Raw genomic sequence first — 13,711 nt, forward strand, 5'->3', positions numbered from 1 at the left:
CCCGATATTGCTGACTGGGTTCTCCCCTGCCCAGTCACTCCTTAGGGTATTTCTTCCCCACTCCCACCCATCATCTGTTCCTATGATCAGCTGTGCCGGGATTCCCCTCGCCATCTTACTGCTTCACTCAGGAAGCTTCCCTGAGGCCCAGGAAAGCAAAAAATGGAGGAGGGGACAGCACCTCTCCTCCCCCCGTGCTCCATTTTTTGCCTTCCCGAGCCCCAGGGAAACTTCCTGGGACCAAAAATGCTCCCCCCACGGAGGCTTCCCTGAGGTCCAGAAAGCCCCAAAATGGAGGATGGAGAGAAAGAAAAAGAAAGAAAGCCACGCCCACCCAATCACATGGTCATGCCCACCCACAGAACCGGTTGTTAAAAGTTTTTAATCCCACCCCTGGTCATAAGTCATATTTTTCAGTGTTGTTGTAATTTCAAACACTCATTAAATGAATGATTGTAAAGACGAGGACTATCTGTCCCTTTCCAAATAGAAGTAATAGTTCTTTTTGTCTAGTTCTATACACAATTGGTAAGCCCAAATTTAATTGACTTACTTTTTCAAAATATTTTGATCTGATAAGCTTCGTATAGGCCTCATTTACTTCCTGTAAAACAAGTTAATCACACATTGATTTTAATACTTTGTTCAAAGTTCCAAACTGGGTTATCTGTGTGTCTTAATTCTGATTGGTTCAATTTATTCTCCTTCTGTTTTTTTTTTTTGCACAGCTCTCTCTCTCTTTGATTCCAGAGAGAATAGCAATTTTCTCATAAATGTTTTACTAAGGTACCATATTGTAAATAACGAAACAGCAGAAGTGAAACTGATTTGGCAGAAGTGTTTAATCCCTGTTGATAAATGATGTCTTCTTATAGTAGTAGTTCATATAAATCTCCACCTTTTGGGAGTAAGTATTCTTTTGTTACATTGGGTTATGACCTGCATGTGTGAGAACTGGACCTCTCATGCCTATGAGATTCATTAACATTGAGTTAGAAGTCCCGTTCGTGTTTGTTTTTAAGTCAGTTTTATGAATTGAAGAGTAATAATTATTTTTTCTATAGGATATTTGTCTCTCCATGAACTGAAAAAAGATAGCAATGACATGTAAGTTTAAGACTTTTGAGAGAGTTTATCAGAGCTCATTTTACACAAAGCAAATTTATTCAGGTTTGGAGGGAAAAAAAGGTTCATATCTGAGAATAAAATGCAGTTTCAAGAAATAATTGAAGAAATGAATTACAGAACTTTATTTGTTGTCTTTTGGGCCATAAATTGAAGCAAATGTTATTTCCCCAAATGCAGCCTAAACACATAATATAACTCTCTTTTATAAATTTGGGTCCCCCCACCACCAAATTCAGTGGTATTTTTTTTACCCATAATACTACTTCATTTTTTTCCTTTTGCCCAAGGCTACACATTTTTTACTGAGATATTTACATTCGAACAGTTTTACATTTTATTTGTTAATCTGCATCTCTTGAAGGCATAATATCTGAATTTTCTTTTTCATCTTCCAAAAAAATCCTTTTAAGTAGACTAGTCAGCCCATTAATTAATTGAAAATATTTTAGTTTGATCCATGATGTCAGGTCTCAAGTTAATTTATGAAGAAACAGCACTTGCTTAATCTAACTTTTGATCTTCCACCTATAAAATCCCATTACATTCCTTCAGTCTATTTTTTTTTAACTTATCAAGATCAGGGTAAAAGCCATGCTAATTATAGCTAGCCTAAATCAATGTATTTTCATTTGAAGCTAGATAGCTCAACCTCCTGTATTTCTCAGTTCAACCTCCTGTATCCTACAGGAACGTACAAGTTTCTAGATCCTTTTGTTTCCCAGAAAGCACAAGCAAGTCCATTGTACATATTCAAGCTGCTTTATAGAATGTTCAAGCTGCTTTTGGAAAGCTTCTTATTGCTACATGCCAATATGTAGTTTTGTTTGTGAATTCAAGAACTGCACCTGATTCTGAACAAAAGTTCAATATCTCTTGACCAAAATTGCCTCACTGCAGTTAGAGGATAAGATAAAGGTAAAGGTTCCCCTTGCACATATGTGCTAGTCGTTTCCGGCTCTAGAGGTTAGTGCTCAACTCCGTTACAAAGCCGAAGAGCCAGCGCTGTCCGAAGACATCTCCATGGTCATGTGGCTGTTACCTTCCCACAATGTGGTCCCTACTTTTCTACTTGCATTTTTTTACATGCTTTCAAACTGCTAGGTTGGTAGAAGCTGGGACAAGTAATGGGAGCTCACTCCGTTACATGGTGCTAGGGATTCGAACCACCAAACTGCCGACTTTTGATTGAAACCTCAGCATCTTAGCCACTGAGCCACTGCTTCCCAGTTATAGGATAATGGAGGATAAATGGTAAAAAGAAAAGTGGGTCCTCACTTTCAGACCAACAGTTAAGGCAATATTTATATTCCTTCCTTCCTTCCTTCCTTCCTTCCTTCCTTCCTTCCTTCCTTCCTTCCTTCTTTCCTCACCTTCTGCACCTTCTTCACCTTTTCTCTAAGAGCTCAAGGTAGTCAGGGAATTAGATGGACTGAGAAAAAAATGACTAATCTACCTTTTGACTGATTTCCTTGATCCAATATCTTTACCACACGTAGCTTTTTATGCATGACAACTATGTATTAGCACTGTTAAAAGATATATCAGACCTTTTGCCTGGGCTGCAAAGCTATTTGTATTTATTTAGGCTGAAAGCAGGCTGTAATAGCAATCTGTATCTTTTCTCTAGCAGATGGAGAAAGAAAGTAACAGCTAAAGAAGAAAATGGAGCTTGAAAGAAGACAATAGCGGGACAGGCAAAGAAAGTGGTTGGATATATTCTGAAAATGGATGTAAGCATCTTATAAAGCCAAGCAAGTAATGCAAATGTATTCATACTCAAAAGGCAAGACAGCATGCATCAATGATCAGATCAATTTACATCCCAGCTGTTCTTTCCTGATTTCCCAGGTAACTTGCTCAGTTTCTAGCCATTATTCTAAATGGAAAGCTACGAACATCATACCAAAGCAGAAATCCTACATTGATCTTAGCAACTTTCCTATTTTCCCCTTTGTTAGCTTAGTTTCCTAATTTGTGAGGCCTATTAGTCATGCTTATAGTAACAGCATGCCTTTCATTTTAAGTCCCTCGTGACCTAAATTCCTTTAATGAATAGGTGGGTTATGTCTTCCAGGTTAATGGATCTTTCAAATCAAAATGCTCACTCATGCAGGAATCCAGAATGAAGAGTGATAGAGAGTATTATATAAAAACCTCACTGAAAAGTGATGAAGGATATCAACATGTTTGCTTGTTGAATACTAACCTGCTCCCTTCTATGTCTGGGGGGCTTCAATCTGTTTAGCACATCATAACAATCACTGCTAAATGCTTGGGGACAAATTCAGGAGGAGGAGGAGGAGGAGGAGGAGGAGGAGGAGGAGGAGGAGGAGGAGGAGGAGGAGGAGAAGGAGAAGGAGAAGAAGAAGAAGAAGAAGAAGAAGAAGAAGAAGAAGAAGAAGAAGAAGAAGAAGAAGAAGAAGAAGAAGAAGAAGAAGAAGAGAAGAGAAGAAGAAGAGAAGAAGAAGGAGAAGAAGAAGAAGAAGAGAAGGAGAAGAAGAAGAAGAAGAAGAAGAAGAAGAAGAAGAAGAAGAAGAAGAAGAAGAAGAAGAAGAAGAAGAAGAGAAAGAAGAAACATATGTCATATTATACTGCCTTCTATTGATGAAAAAAAGTGCAGCTTAAATGAAGGTGAGAATTTTTCTCTAAGGCTTTTCCCAAATGTACAAATAAAAAATGAATAAAACATAAAACAATCTAAAGGAGAAATGCTCCCATCACTTTTGGAATACATCCCTTGATTTGCTGCATGAAACCAAGCATGGCACAAGAAAAAATGAAGATGGCAAAGGTAACAAACCAAGGAAGAAAAAAGGGGAAAGGGGCTTCAATCACAGCTGGCAAAGCCTGGGTGAAAGCTTCTTTTGTACCATTTACGTGCTCTTTCAAAACAGAGATCCAAAATCAAATTTAAATACTTTCCAGACATTACCAGTCAATATTGAGAGAGTCATTTGAGATGATCACTGACTGACACCTGATCTATAACATTTGGCAAATGAAAACATAGAATGACATCGATACATTTAATTTTATTTTACGATGGTTTCATGTCATATGCTCCTCCCCCCAAATTTTGCCATGAAAATATAGAATGGGAAAAATAGAAGAATTGACCCATAACGAATGTTTTGCTGTGCATTGGGAGGAGGGAGGTGTCATATCCCTACCAGGAAGCTTGCAAAGTTGTAAGGTGCTTTCTCGGCATCAGTATTTCTCAACCTTGACAACTTTAAGATGTGTGAACTTCAATTCCCAGAATTCTCCAGACAGAATGTTTGAAATAGGTCTGTTTTGGATCCATCCCATATTTTGCAACTTGGTATGTATTTTAAATAGGTGAAACAATGACAAAAATGATATCCATAAAAATGGATAACATACAGAAATATCCCAGCAATTTACCCACAACCCTGGAGAATGCCATATTTGAATCTCTGTTATAGAAATTAACATAAGCTGCATTTAATATATTTCCAGCATTGTAACAGTGCTATCAGTGTAAGAGGGAAAAAAGAGGGAAATGCAGAATCCTGCTTTATAGAACTTGCTAGTTTAAATCTCCTTAAAGGAAATACACACCAATTTCTTTTAAACATTTGAAAGAGAGAAAAAAACTTTCTGAAGATACTTTATACATTCAGTCCAGATAACACTGTTTGGAGTTCTGATTGACAAGACAATGACACACATAGCTAGCAACCCAAAGTACTTTGATAGTTTTAAATTCCCTTTTATCTGAACATGACCTTATTACATTTAATAGGGAGGCATAAATAATCCCAGTTAAATGAACTCTCAGAGGGAATTCACCTCTATTACCTGTGCTATCCAGCTAGTGGATTACAGCTTTCAAGCACTCCCAACTACTAATGCTGCTAACTCCCAGCTGCTGAGAGAACTTCAAAATCTTCTATGTACTCATTCAGGAATTTAAATAAAGTGATTGTTCAAAGGCATATTAACATTCAACATGAAAATCTTCATTGGAAGTATGTCTGCCACTGCTATTATATATTGTAATTATACTGTTCTCTCTTTGCAGGGTTTTTCTGCTATCAGGTATTAGGACTTTGTTAGCTAGAGAGTCTTCAAATAAGTGTAGGAAGGTGAGAATGTAAACAGACAACCACTATTTTAAAAATGGAGAAATAATGATATCTGAGTGCTACAGAGAGTAAACACGAGAAAAAAAATATACAAGTTTTGAACCCACGGAGAGAGAACATAGGTTTTGAACTCAAGTTTAGGAGTCAACCTTAATGGTCATGTGATGACCCGGCATGTACCACAAATATAACAAAAAACAAAACATAAATAAAGGTCCCTTAATGCCTTCAACTTGGCTTCACTGTTCAGTTGTTTACAGTTGGAGATTAAACTATTTTCAAAATAACATTCCAAACAGTTCAAACTCAAATAGCAGATAACGAAGCAAAAACCAAAAACAAACCACACTGAAGAAAGTTCCACAACAGACCAGGATACAAGCTTCAAGAAGATAACCAGGTACAGTCCGTTGCAAGAACACCAACCAAGATAAACCTCATCCAGGAAAAAACGCGCCTGTCTCCAGCATTTGCTAGCAGGCAGGTCCAAACTCTTATGCAGATCTCACACCTGCAACCCATAAAGAGGATCATGGTCCTCTTCTCCCGAGTAGACCACATTTTCCCCTGATCCTCTCCTCCCTGAGTGCCCTAGGATGGGTAGGGGATGGGCCTGGGTCCTCCTCTGACTTAGCTGGCCTCTGCCCTTCCCCAGCCTCCTCCACAACCTCTGGAGCCACACTTCTACTCCCTGTTGGCTGTTCTTCCTGTCCCTCAGGGTCAGTCTCCACCAGGGGCATGACAGGTCAGAACTTAGAATCTTAACGGGTCTAAGTCTACATGAAGAGAAGTAAGCAATGGGGTGCCATAAGGTTCTGTCCAGTACTCTTTAATATCTTCATTAATGACTTCGATGAGGGAGGGAATAGAAGAGGAATTTACCAAATTTGCAGATGATGATACTAAACTGGCAGGAATAGCTAACACCCAAGAAAATAGGCTCAAGATCCAGATGGATCTTGACAGACTAGAACACTGGGCTGTATCTATCAAAATGAAATTCCATGTAGAGAAAAGTAAAGTCCTACACTTAGGCAAGAAAAACCAAAAGTACACCTATAAACTGGGTGAAACCAGGCTCAATAGCAGTAACTGTGAGAGGGATCTTGGAGTCTTAGTGGACAACCAGCTAAATATGAGCCAGCAGTGTGCAGCAGCAGCCCAAAAAGCCAATGCAATCCTAAATTGTATTAACAGAGGGATACAATCAAGATCAAGGGAAATACTAATACCACTCTATAAAGCCTTAGTAAGACCACACCTAGAATACTGCATCCAGTTTTGTTCACCACACTATAAAAAAGATGTTGACACTGTACCTGTACCTGTCAACAGTGGAGTCTCCCAAGGCAGTGTTCTAGGACCAACTCTCTTCATATTCTATATAAATGTGATCATATTAAGAGCAACAGTGTTCTTTTCTCTGATGATGTAAATCTATTCAACACTACCAACAATTCTGCTACCTTTCAAAAAGACCTCGACTATGTGTCAGAATGGTCAAACAAATGGCAACTTCAAACCTCAACAAATAAATGCTCTATCTTACATATTGGCAAAAATTCAGAAAATAAAATACAACTGAATTGTTGATGACCCAAGCTTTGTCAAGGACCTTGGAATACTCATCTCAAATGATCTAAGTGCTAGAGCCCACTGTAACTACATTGCCAAAAAGGCATTAAGAGTTGTAAACCTAATCCCGCATAGTTTTTTCTCCGGTAATGTCATTCTACTAACTAGAGCATACAAAACATTTGGTAGACCAATACTTGAATACAGCTCATCAGTCTGGAACCTGCATTACATATCTGATATCAATACAATTGAGAAAGTCCAGAAATATTTCACAAGAAGAGTTCCCCACTCCTCTACTTGTAGCAGAATACCGTATGCCACCAGACTTGAAATTTTAGACCTAGAAAACCTAGAACTACGCTGCCTTTGGTCTGATCTAAGTATAGTACATAAAATTATATATTGCAATGTCCTACCTGTCAATGAATGTTAAGCTTCAGCCATAACAATGCAAGAGCACACAATAGATACAAACTCAAGGTTAAGCGCACCAAACTTGATTGCAGGAAATACGACTTCAGCAACAGAGTGGTAAATGTCTGGAATACTCTACTTGATTCTGTGGTTTCTTCCCCAAACCCCAAAAACTTTAACCTTAGACTGTCTACTATTGACCTCACCTCTTTCCTAAGAGGTCTGTAGGGGGCGTGCATAAGCGTACCAACTGTCCCTGTCCTATTGTTTCTTTTTATTTTTCTTATATGTATCCATTTCATGTATTCATAACTATGTTTATACTTAATACCTGTTATCTTATAATCTTGACAAAATAAAATAAATAAATAAATAAAATTCAGTGAAAACAGAAACTTTTTAAACACCACTTTGGGATATGTCATTCTCATGGATCCAGGATTAAAATGCCAACAAGTTGTGCAGGTTAAGGATTTGTGTGTTTATTTTTATAACTTCCTATAACCATTCCACAATTTTAGCACAGGTAGTCCTTGAGTTATGACCACAATTGAGCCCAAAATGTATGTTTTGCTAAGTGAAACATTTGTTAAGTGAATTTGTCCCATTTTACGACTTTTCTTGCCACAGTTGTTAAGTGAATCCTTACATTTGTTAAGTTAGTAGTAACATGGTTATTAAAGTGAATCTGGCTTCCCCATTGACTTTGCTTGTCAGAAGGTGGCAAAAGGTGATAACATTACCCTGGGACACTGCAACTATCATAAATTTGAACCACATGCTGAGCATCTGACTTTTGATCACATGAATGATCAAAATCCACCATGGGGATGCTACAATAGTTGTAAGTGTCAAAAATGGTCATGTTACTTTTTTCAGTGCAATTGTAACTTTGAACAGTCACTAAATGAACTAAATGTTTTAAGTCAAGGGCTACTCATACAGCTTTCTAAAGCCAAAACATATTAGCCTATAGGGTTTTTTTTATTTTTACCAACTGAATGACAGTTCATAGAAATCCTATCTTCTATTGTAAATCCTATCCTCCCATCTATCTAAATCTGACCCATCAAACAGCATATAAGTAAGGACCACCCTAGATAAATATTTCTCCACCTTGACAATTTGAAGATATGTGGATTTCAACCCCCACAATTCCCCAGCCAGAAATTCTGGGAATTAAAGTCCACACGTCTTCAAGTTGCCAAGGCTGAGAATGAATGAAGGAAGGAAGGAAGGAAGGAAGGAAGGAAGGAAGGAAGGAAGGAAGGAAGGAAGGAAGGAAGGAAGGAAGGAAGGAAGGAATTTTATTGGCCAAGTGTGATTAGATACACAAGGAATTTGTCTTGGTGCATATGCTCTCAGTGTACATAACACTGAAACACTGGTCTGGATCCCGACATCCAAATGCTATTTTACTATGATTAGCTCTTCACATTTTTTTTAGATTTCTGTAAAAAGTGTGGAATATAGACATGGATAATAGAATAGGCATACACGCAGTGGTTGGATTCAATTTTTTTTACTACCGGTTCTGTTGGCGTGGCTTGGTGGGCGTGGCAGGGGAAGGATACTGTAAAATCTCCAGTCAAAAGTGGTATTTGCCGGTTCTCCAAACTCAAAATTTCCACTACTGGTTCTCCAGAACTGGTCAGAAACTGCTGAATACCACCTCTGATACACTGCCTTTTGAAGAATATAGATTATGGTAGTGATGGCCAACCTAGATTGATGAGAAATCTGTGCCCATGATGATTGTGTCTCCCACTTCTGCACCAAACAACTCATTTGACTGGCTAAATAAAAGGTAAGTACTTACAATGTATTTAAAAGGTAAATACTTACAATTCCAATATCTGGTGACATTCTATGGAATTAAAAGTTGGACATTGACAAAGCAGAATAGAAAATATGACATAATGTTGGGAAAGATGAAAGAGGGCAACCCATAGCAAGATGGATGAACTGAATTGTCCTGGCAGTACATCTTTAGAAGATTTGAGGTTGTGGACCAATCATACTGAAGATGGTCAATCTATGCGACCACTAAGAATCATCAGTAATCTGATGCCACACAATCAGTCAACTGACTTCTATCTGGACATATTTACAATACGGCTGCTCTTTCTGCTAACGTGACACTCAACAATGCACACTTCATTTCTATTTACAGACTGAGAACCACACTGCAAAAGGCCAAATAAACGCACTAGTAGAATGCTATTGTTTCTGCTCATATTAGATATACCAGGAGAATAGCTTTCATTAAATTTTAGGCTTGTTCAAAAGATTAGAAAAATTGCATATAAAATAAAGGTGTATAAAATGGAAAGGAAAAGAAGTGAACATTCTTGACTGAAAATGAATATTCCTTTAACCTAAAGATGCATGCATATTGTCTGTGAAGTAGTTCATGAAAGGTGGAGCTGAGAATGAAAAGCCCATACATCTAGTATCTCCAAGGCCAAACTTGGAGGTTCTGTGTGAAGATCAGACCTGCACAACTTGTAGAGGCAAAAAGGCCACATTGATAAAATTAAAAATTATTGTGAGCTGCGAACCGCTGTTCGGCTGCTAGCAGAACAGCAGCACCACAAGAACTGGCAGCACTGAGGACACCTGGAGGCATTGGAAGCACCTGACAGTCTGCCTTTTGGAGTGTTGGCAGCACTTCCTCTGGTGGCAGCGACATTTGGCAGAGACAAAGTTACTCAGTTTTCCAAGCCACTATTGGGAGCACAAGGCAACTTAGCAGGTCATAGATGGCCCATGAGCTGTATGTTGTCCCCTAAATGGGACTTTGTGAACCTTCTTTTAAAAGACATATTTCAGTGGTTTGCTACTAGCTAAAGCATGGTACAGTACAAGAAAAAATCTATACCAGTCTTGCTTACTGTTTAGATCAGAGGTGTCAAACTCAATTTCATTGAGGGCTGCATCAGAGTTGTGTTTGACCGAGGAGGGCTCGGGATCAATGTGGCCAGCTCCACCTCACTTGTGTCAGGGGCACCTGTGGTGGCCAAGTGGTAAGCTAGGACTTCCCTGAGACCCTCCCTCTCATTGTAATTTCCTTCCTTCCTTCCTTCCTTCCTTCCTTCCTTCCTCCCTCCTTCCTCCTCCCTCCCTCCCTCCCTCCTCTCTTTCTTTCTTTCTTTCTTTCTTTCTTTCTTTCTTTCTTTCTTTCTTTCTTTCTTTTCTTTCTTTCCTTCCTTCCTTCCTTCCCTCCCTCCCTCCCTCCCTCCTTCCTTCCTTCCATCCTTTTCTTCTTCCTTCCCTCTTCATTCTGTCTTCCCACTCCCCCTTTTCTTATTTTTCCTTCCTTGCCCTCTTCCCATCTTTCCTTCTTTGTCTTTCCCCTTTTGCTTTCTCCTTTCCTATCCCTTCTTGCATGCCCAAATGCAAAAGGGAAAACATTTCTCCTTTTGTATTGTTTTTACTTTGTTTTGATAGCTTTCTGCCAGCAAAAATGGAGCCCCCATTTTTGGCCACGACAGCCTCCTGCAGCCCTCTGCCAGCAAAAATGGGGTGACAGGGGCTGCATACACCCCTCCAAGCTCCATTTTCACTGGCAGAGGGTTCCAGGAGGCTGTTGCAGCCAAAATTGGGGCTCCAGGGGCCACACACAGCCTCCCTGAGCTCCATTTTTGTTGGTAGAGGCACTATTGGCTGGTTGTTTGCTGTTTCCAGGCTGGCCCTGTGGGCCAGATGTAAGCACCCCATGGGCCGGATCCAGCCTGTGGGCCTTGAGTTTAACACCCCTGGTCTAGATCTTTTGAGTCACAACTTTCCTTAATTCTATTCAGAAAGGGCAAAGGTCAAGGAATTGACCATCACATCTGGAAGAATCACACTAAAGAAATGTTGGCTAGATGATAGCACCTTTTAGCACCTACTGAACTTTGACATGTCAACAACTATTCATTCCTTATCATTTGAATCCTACTACTAGCAGACAGAATTATTAGAATGATCAGGAGAGAAGATCATTCCACCACTCACGCCATCATTCAAGATAGGCTTATAATGGCAACAGCCATAGTGGAAAAAGAGGTGTTCCTTTGGGAATTTTGTTAGGACGATTGAGTCAGAAACATCAATCTAGTTCCAGGAACTAGGAGGCAGGAATAGTTCCAAGAGATCAAATCATGAAAACCAAGCCAAAATAAATGATAATGATAATGATAAAGAACAGGATCAAATTCCTGTTCAAAAAGAAAGATTTTTTGTAAGCCTTCCAGTGGGACTTCAATGGGTAGGATCTCTTCAGAATGTGAAAAGTGTACAATTCTGATAACAGTTCTGATAGCTCAGAAGATAGCAAAACTATAATTTAAGAAAATCTGGTTGTTATTCTAGCAAAATATAAGCTTACTGCCTTTGTAGCTTCCTACTTGTTCATCCTTGTTTATGGAGGGCGGTGGAGTTCCTTATCACAAATACTTACTTACCTGTCACTGCATACAGGGTCCCTCTTAAGAAATTTCTAGAACTGTGAGCCCAACAAGACTTTAGAAAAAGAGAATACACCTATTCTCAGTTCTTTACTTTGTTTTGAACATACACATAAAATGAAGGCATCTTCATAGCTGCCATATGTTGAATGGGTCTTCATTTAGTGGTTTATGGGAGGAAACTGTCATGTTGGGATTGTTCTGATTGGAGGATGATAGCAAAATTCACACGGATGCTTTAGGCATGTATATGTGCAACACAGTAGTTGGGGCCACAGAGTTACCCCGTTTCTCCAACAATACGGCCTCCCCCAATAGGAAGTCCCAGCATGTTTTATAGGCATGAAATGAAATTAAGCCCCTCCCCCCAAATTAAGGCCTATATTAAAACATGTGAAATGGGGGGGAATGGTGGGGGGGGCTTGCCGTTAGGAAGTACTTTTGTTGCACACCCGGATATGGTGCTGCCTGCGTTGACCCCAATACGAAGTGCCCCACCAACGCCGAGGTCAACATCCAAGCTGTCGCCGCCCGCCCGCCTGAAGATGCAAGGGGGGGGGGAATTAAGTCACTGCCGAAAAGACGACCTAGCCATTTTTTCAGGGCTCAAAAAAAAAAAAAAAAAAAGACCTGGCCTTATTATATGAGAAACATGGTAGTATGAACGTCTCCTTCTCTACACCTATCTATGTGCTGGAGACTCTGCTGCTACTCCTGCATAGATTCATGACTTTCTTATTTCCATAAAGAAAGACCAAGCCCATCTCCATTACAAAGCCAAAGAATTTCAGGGCTGTCTGAAGACGTCTCCATGGTCATGTGGCTGGCATGACTAAAGGCCAAAGTTGCACGGAATGCTGTTACTTTCCCACCAAAGGTGGTCCCTATTTTTCTACTTGCATTTTTACATGCAACACTATAAATCCAGAGTCCTCTTTTTATGGGTGAGTAATGTATCAAGCCAGCCTCAACTATCATGACAGTACTCACACCCATTAAACCAACCAACCAAAACTGGGAATATTCCTTAAGTCCAATCAATATCTATTCACTGTCTTCATCAAATTGTTTGAAAATCCAAATTACAATGGATTTGCATCATCATCCAACCATCAAAACTAGAGAGAACAGTAACAGCTAATGAAAAGGGAAGTGACAACTTTGGAGTAACAACACTGATGGTGAATAAAGTAGACATAAAATCAAATATTGCCCCTGAAAGAATTTGCAAGCCAAATAGATCATCTATAGCTGAAGATCTCTTTCAACCTTCTGCCAGGTTGAGAAACTATGTATTTGTATGTGATCCACATAATACATAGCACACAAACACAGAGATCCTAATGCCTGTTCCCCCCTCTCCCTTTTTTCTAGCATTTTTCCACAAATGCAGGATTTATCATCTGTTTTGGACAGAACATGCTTTGTCTAGTGATACGCCCCTTTTTGGAAAACCAAAATATTCTGAGGGACATCCCACACCAACATTCAGCAGACCCATGCATATACCACACAGCCCTTATGGCACCCTATAATTACTCTCCCTATACATTGGCCCTGGCTACCATTCTCTACAGCACTAGAGAATTGATTCACGGGTACCTTTTTGTGCCACTTGCAAACTTGGAGCTTTTAATCTCCCTTGAATTTCATCTCCAACGTGGCTATACATACTGTAAACCCAATAGACTGAAATATATTTCACTGAAGTCAGCAGGACTAAATTGGATTAGAGAGGCAAGTGATTTGGTTTCCCATGCTTGGTTACTTCCTGATTTTAACCTAAGTCATCTTGGCCCTATTTAAGGGTTTCCCCTCCTGCCTTAGTCTCCAGAACATCTCTTCCAAAGAGAAGAGCAGAAAAAATCATCAGAAAAAAAAAAAAACATCTCTCTTCATATAACAAACAAGCAAAGGAGACACTGCATTTTCCAAAGGCTGATTTGTAGGCTCCTCGTCATATAAATATTTCATTTGATCATTTGTCCCCCCCAAGAGGATGGACATGAAAACAAGAGAATGTTTTGCAAA

General features: G+C 39.5%; 1 protein-coding gene and 1 long non-coding RNA gene across 2 annotated transcripts in view; both read right to left on the bottom strand.

Annotated features, from left to right (window-relative positions):
• The window catches only part of LOC148127445 (uncharacterized), a 475,162-nt gene that overhangs the window by 240,544 nt on the left and 220,907 nt on the right, over window positions 1-13,711 (bottom strand). The window lies entirely within an intron of this gene.
• The window catches only part of RAB27B (RAB27B, member RAS oncogene family), a 105,590-nt gene that overhangs the window by 91,658 nt on the left and 221 nt on the right, over window positions 1-13,711 (bottom strand). The window lies entirely within an intron of this gene.

This window comes from Pseudonaja textilis, chromosome 2 (genome assembly GCF_049901715.1).
Source record: "Pseudonaja textilis isolate UNSWEBS1 chromosome 2, rPseTex1.2, whole genome shotgun sequence".
Classification (NCBI taxonomy): domain Eukaryota; kingdom Metazoa; phylum Chordata; class Lepidosauria; order Squamata; family Elapidae; genus Pseudonaja; species Pseudonaja textilis.